Consider the following 6,560-nt stretch of genomic DNA (forward strand, 5'->3'; position numbering starts at 1 on the left):
GTTGTTCCAACCTGCTGCCTCCCCTTCCTCTTCTCCTGTAGTCTACTGTGAGCGTGAGCTGTGAGACCCTGGGGGCCGCGACCTGGAGCCAGACTGCAGCGCAGTCCATCCTCACCACTGGAGGCTCTGGTGAACACCTGCTGGCTCTTAGACTCCGCGCCCTGGGGAATCTATGCTCTAGCTCCCAGTAGGATCTGTGTCAGTGATCCAGTAGACCTGCTTCCTGAACCTCCCAGGGTTCAATACGCAGCAGTCAGTCCTAGGGTCCACTACCTTGCGGTGCACTTCTGACTCCTACAGAGTGTATCTGTCACCTGGTCCCAGGTGACCTGACAGTACGGGACACTCTACATTTCTTACAGACCCTTCAAGATCTGCACATTATGGATGGTGTCTTACTAGTAACCATCGATGTTGAGTCTTTGTATTGTACCATACCACACACTAAGGGTCTTGCCACAATACGCCATGTATTGTCACAATTCATTGAATGTAAACCTGAATATACTGAATTCATTTTGAATTCTTTAGAATTCACATTGTATCACAATGTTTTCTGCTTTGACGGTTCCCACTACATCCAGGTACAGGGCGTGGCGATGGGGACTTGTTGTGCCCCATCGTACGCCAATCTGTACCTGGGGGAGTGGGAACACTCACTGCTCACTAATGATTTGTTGTCTGTCTATGTAGGCCATATACTTTCATGGCAACGTTACATAGATAACGTGTTTCTAATTTGGGATGGTTCGGCTGAGCTCCTACAGGAGTTTTTACCCTCCATCAATCAAAATGAATTTAATCTCACTTTCACCATGTCTTATAGTACAACAGAGATTACATTTCTGGATGTGCTTGTCAGCTTTACCGCAAGTCTACAGCAGGGAACTCGCTGTAATATGCGACTAGCTTTCACCCCAAACCAGTTTTAGCATCCATACCCTATAGTCAGTACCTTAGGGTACGTAGAATTTGTTTAGATGATGCCACTTTTAAAGATGAAGCCAACAAGCTCAGAGTGAGACTCCTCGAAAGAGGGTATTCTAACTCTAGCCTTAAAAAGGCATATAGAAAAACTATTGGGCAGTCACGCCGTGATTTACTCAATACACAGAAAATACCCTCCACTGACAACACTACCAGGATTATCACCACCTATACAACACAACATAAACAACATAAAGCGAATTTTGAACAAATACTGGCACCTACTTACCACGGACCCTCTACTGTCTCCATTTGTACCAGATACACCTGCTGTCACATACAGGAGAGCTCCCTCCGTAGGTGACAAGCTAGTTACAAGTGAATACAGATCTCATAGAGGGGATCCCTGCAAAACATTGGGCACCTTCTCATGTGGAGGGTGCCCATACTGTCAATACATGGATAGGCGTCACAATATAGTTCTACCTAATGGACATCACTTTCGTCCCAAGCACTATATTAACTGTAAGACTCCCGCCGTAGTATATTTACTGACATGTGAGTGTGGTTGTTACTATGTCGGTAAGACGATTAATGAGTTTTGGAAGAGAATATATCAGCACATATCCACAATCTGTAAACGGGACCCTGAGGTACCTATTGGCCGTCATATGGCCTTGGTACATCCAGACTCCATTCCCAAGATTCTCTTCCTGGGACTAGATCGTATTCACCTCCACTCCAGGGGAGGCGACTTTAATAAGCGCCTCCTTCAATGTGAGCTACGGTGGATATTAAAATCTACAGGCCACCGCTTTACCCAGGTTGAATAAAGCGTTCAATTTTCACTCATTTCTTACAGGGTTCACCTCTGGGGTCTGTGAATTAAATCTCTAAAAATCTTATCTGTCTGTACACATTGTCATTTTTTTTATACTTCAAGACACTGTCTCTGCTTTTTACCCATATAAGAACTGTTTGAGTAATAGTTTCTCGTATCCACAAATACACCCAGTAATGTAGAGCTGAGTAATAGTCTCCCTTATCCATACACACAGCCATTTATATAGGGTTGTTTATGGCATCACCTTACCTACTTTACAAATACAGTTAAAAATACAGCGTTAACCATGAGGCTCCATAAATATTCTCCGGGATTTACGCTTGTAAATAGATATTTTCAATGTCAATGTACATGTGCGCTCTAACTTCCCATCCATTTACACCCTGTTCAAGATTTTCTATTTATATTATTATTTTATAATATAACTCCGTTTCTAAAAAACTTTTTTACTTATTTTTGCTCTTTCTTGGTACCCTTGTTCTATATTTGAGATGCTCATTGTCACCATCTACATTGTATGTATGTATGTATGTATATGTATTTGTTATGTCTTTGCAATCTTTTTTTCATTGTAAACTTGCTGGCTGCTCATATCCTTTTTCACCACTAGGTGGCTTCTTAGCCCCGTCCTCGGTGGTGTCGTTATGCAGACACCCGGCGGGTGGGCTCCATTGGAGCAGGGCGGGCACTGGACATATGTTTTGTCCGTGCCCTTGCTTCACTGCACCAATAGGAGCCTATCTGCGCCTCTGCCGCCACCTGCTTGATGAGCGGCGGGCGCTCTCTTCTACCGCCGGTGACGTGGAGACATCACGCCCCTAGGGGCGTGGCTACGCCGCGCGCCCCTCCGTCAGAGGGACGCTCTGATCTCCACGATCAGCTGTGAAGCACACAGCTGATCAGGCGGAGCTAACCACCTGATTGGCCCACACTAATCCTAGTGGGTATAACTAGACTGACACCTGTATACTCCGTGTCAGTATTTTGGCTGCAGCCCGGATCTCACCTATATGGTATATCCTAAAGGTAAACGCTACTTTCATACTTGCTAACACATTGACATGGTCTCTGTCCATGTGTTTACTCTGCTTGATCAGCATTTTCTTTACTCTTGTTACTCCGTAACATTATCAGTTGGATTTAATTACCCCTTCTTTGTTATAACTGTCTCCACAGTGGTTACACTTGTGAAACCAGGCGTCCCTTGTGAATGCATATCGCTCTCCAGCCCATGAACACACGGATAATCTTTATGCAGTGCTTATGGATTCATGCAGCCAGCCTGTATTTTCTCTTTTGTTTTTACCCTCTTTCTGCTCAATGAGTCAATGATATGTATGTATGTATCTTTTATACCACCTTTGTAACATGATATAATTAGGCCCAAAATCATATTGTTGATGCCTACACTACAAATATTACGTGTGTATTATACATATATACATTTGTGTTACAGATACAACAATAATATACCCATTTATAAATTTCCCCTGAAGAAGGAAAAGTACACTCCGATGCGATTTTCCGAAACATGTCGGGATATATGCTGTCAAATTGAGTTTAACTCATCCTGCGTAACACTTTGGATTACCAGCCTTGATGTTTTATCATTGGTGCATTTTTGTATTGTAAACGATTTTGAATTTTTCCTATCTTTGCATTTCTGTACATTAATAAAGTTGGTATTTTTTTGCCTTTTATACTCATCTACCTCCTATCTATTTTTTCCTGCCCTCTAAAGTCCAAGGGGGCGTCCACCCAATGCATTTCTTTGCATTTTTTCCCTACAATGTTATTTAGCATGTCGGCAGGCTAGCACACTATCCAATTCTTAAAATTTATATGTTTACTGTAGCACACAGGGGTCTCACATATGTGAGGGGATCCAGAATAGTTTTTCCGGATGGAGAAAACAATTTTTTTTGTTTTCTCTGGGTTTTGTAATTTCCGGACTAGGGTCTGGAGTCCGGAGGCTTCGTAGAGATTTGGGTGGGTCGAAGCCTCTACCCCTGTGCACAGGTCTTACCCGATTGCGGCCCTCAGCCTGCTGCTGACTTACTGCCTTTGCCTGCCGCATGAACAGACCACACCTCTGCCAGTTATATATTATATATATATATTATTATACGTTGGGGTGTTTGCTTTCCAAAATGGGGTCATTTTGTGGGCAATTCCATTGTCCTGGTGCTTCAGGGCCTTCAAAAGTGTAATAGGTGGTCGAGAAATGAGATGTGCAATTTATGCTCATAGATCGCCTGATGATGCTACTTCAATGTTGGGCCTTTGTATGTGGCCAGGCTGTGTAAAAGTCCCACACATGTGGTATCTCCATACTCAGGAGGAGTAGCAGAATGTATTTCGGGGTGTCATTTTTGCTATGTATTTGCTATGTGTTGGAAATATCTTATAAATGGACAACTTTGTGTAAAAAAAAAAAAAAAAAATGCGTTTTTATTTTTTTCCCACATTTTCCAAAAACTTCTGGAAAAAAAATAACCATTCAAAAGACTCATTATGCCTCATAGATTATACGTTGGGGTGTTTGCTTTCCAAAATGGGGTCATTTTGTGGGGAATTCCATTGTCCTGGTACTCCAGGGCCTTCAAAATTGTAATAGGTGGTTGAGAAATGAGATGTGCAATTTTATGCTCGTAGATTGCCTGATGGTGCTACTTCAATGTTGGGCCTTTTTATGTGGCCAGGCTGTGTAAAAGTCCCACACATGTGGTATTCCCATACTCAGGAGGAGTAGCAGAATGTATTTTGGGGTGTAATTTGTTGTATGCATATGCTCTGTGAGAGAAATAACCAGTTAATATGACAATTTTGTAAAATAAATAAATAAATCAATCTTCCTTTTGCAAAGAATTGTGAGAAAAAAAATTACAACTTAAAAAAAACTCACCATGCTACTTACTTAACCACTTCCCGACCGGCGCACGCCAATGTACGTTGGCAGAATGGCACGGCTGGGCAAATGGGCGTACCTGTAAGTCCCATTAAATTCCCCGCCGTGCCATTGCTCGTGCGCCGGCCAGGAGCTCCGTGAGTCGGGTCACGGATCCTGCGGACTTGATCGCCGCGGGGATACCCGCGATCACCTCACGGAGAGGACGAATGGGGAGATGCTGATGTAAACAAGCGTCACTGATCTCTGCTCCCTGTCATCAGGAGCTGAGATCAGTGACGTGTCACAGCTAGCCCACAGTTAGAATCACTCCCTACAGTTAGAATCACTCCCTAGTACTGACTTAACCCCTTCAATGCCAGTGTCATTTACACAGGAATCAGTGCATTTTTATAGCACTGATTGCTGTATAAATGACAATGGTCCCAAATATGTGTCAAAAATGTCCGATGTGTCCGCCATAATGTCGCAGTCACAATAAAAATTGCTGATCGCTGCCATTACTAGTAAAAACAAAAATTATTAATAAAAATGCCATAAAACTATCCCCTATTTTGTAAACGCTATAACTTTTGCGCAAACCAATCAATAAACGCTTATTGCGATTTTTTTTTTTTTTTTTTTTACCAAAAATATGTAGAAGAATACGTATTGGCCTAAACTGAGGAAAAAATGTTTTAAATTATTTTTTAGGGATATTTATTATAGCAAAAAGTAAAAAATAATGCGTTTTTTTTTTTTTTTCAAAATTATCGCTCTTTTTTTGTTTATAGCGCAAAAAATAAAAACCCAGAGGTGATCAAATACCACCAAAAGAAAACTCTATTTGTGGGGAAAAAAAAAGGACGTCAATTTTGTTTGGGAGCCACGTCGCACGGCCGCGCAATTGTCAGTTAAAGCGACGCAGTGCCGAATCGCAAAAAGTGCTCTGGTCAGGAAGGGGGTAAATTCTTCCGGGGCTGAAGCGGTTAATACCTTGGAATGGGGTCATTTGGGGGGTATTTGTACTTTTCTGACTTGTTAGTACCTCAAGAACTGAGATTCGCCTGATGTACTGAAGGCCTGATCAGATGTTTTCAATTTTCAGTGATTGGCACCATAGTTTGTAGAGAAAAAGGCAATTTTTCAAAAAATGTACGGTCTTTTTTTATTTATAGCACAAAAAATAAAAAAAACATTAGTGATTAAATACCACCAAAAGAAAGCTCTATTTGTGTGAAAAAAAGACACAAATTTCATTTGGATACAGTGTTGCATGACTGAGTAATTGTCATTCATAGTGTGATAGCACCGAAAGCTGAAAATTGGTCTGGGCAAGAAGGGGGTTTAAGTGCCCTGTATTGAGGTGGTTAAAATCTATAGGATTGTTATAATGTTTGTTATCTCAGCCGGGGTATGCCCAGAGGCTGTATTATGTAATCCTTATTCCAGCACGAAAACTCAATAAAAAATATTAAAAAAAAAATAAAAAAATAGTTGATGTTTAAAATAATTTGTTGTTTTTAATAAGTAATTATGTTACATAGTTAGTCAGGTTGAAAAAAGACACAAGTCCATCCAGTTCAAACAATAAATAAAATAAAAAATATTGTACAATCCAATATACCCAATTTTATACCCTCAGTGGATCCAGAGGAAGGCAAAAAACCCCAGCAGAGCATGCACCAGTTTGCTACAGCAGGGGAAAAAATTCCTTCCCGATCCCCCAAGAGGCAATCGGATTTTCCCCAGATCAACTTTACCTATAAATGTTAGTACCCAGTTATATTATGTACATTTAGGAAAGTATCCAGGCCTTTCTTAAAGCAATTTACTGAGCTGGCCAGAACCACCTCTGGCGGGAGTCTATTCCACATTTTCACAGCTCTTAGCCCCGGTTCA

General features: G+C 41.4%; 1 long non-coding RNA gene across 1 annotated transcript; it reads left to right on the forward strand.

Annotated features, from left to right (window-relative positions):
* Positions 1-2,668: 2,668 nt before the first annotated feature.
* LOC141141556 (uncharacterized) lies at positions 2,669-3,481 on the forward strand. The gene is made up of 3 exons (XR_012244128.1): positions 2,669-2,797; positions 2,948-3,110; positions 3,228-3,481. It is a non-coding gene; the product is annotated as an uncharacterized lncRNA (long non-coding RNA).
* The last annotated feature ends 3,079 nt before the right edge of the window (positions 3,482-6,560 follow it).

The sequence above is a fragment of the Aquarana catesbeiana genome, linkage group LG04 (genome assembly GCF_042186555.1).
Source record: "Aquarana catesbeiana isolate 2022-GZ linkage group LG04, ASM4218655v1, whole genome shotgun sequence".
NCBI classification, from domain to species: Eukaryota; Metazoa; Chordata; class Amphibia; order Anura; family Ranidae; genus Aquarana; species Aquarana catesbeiana.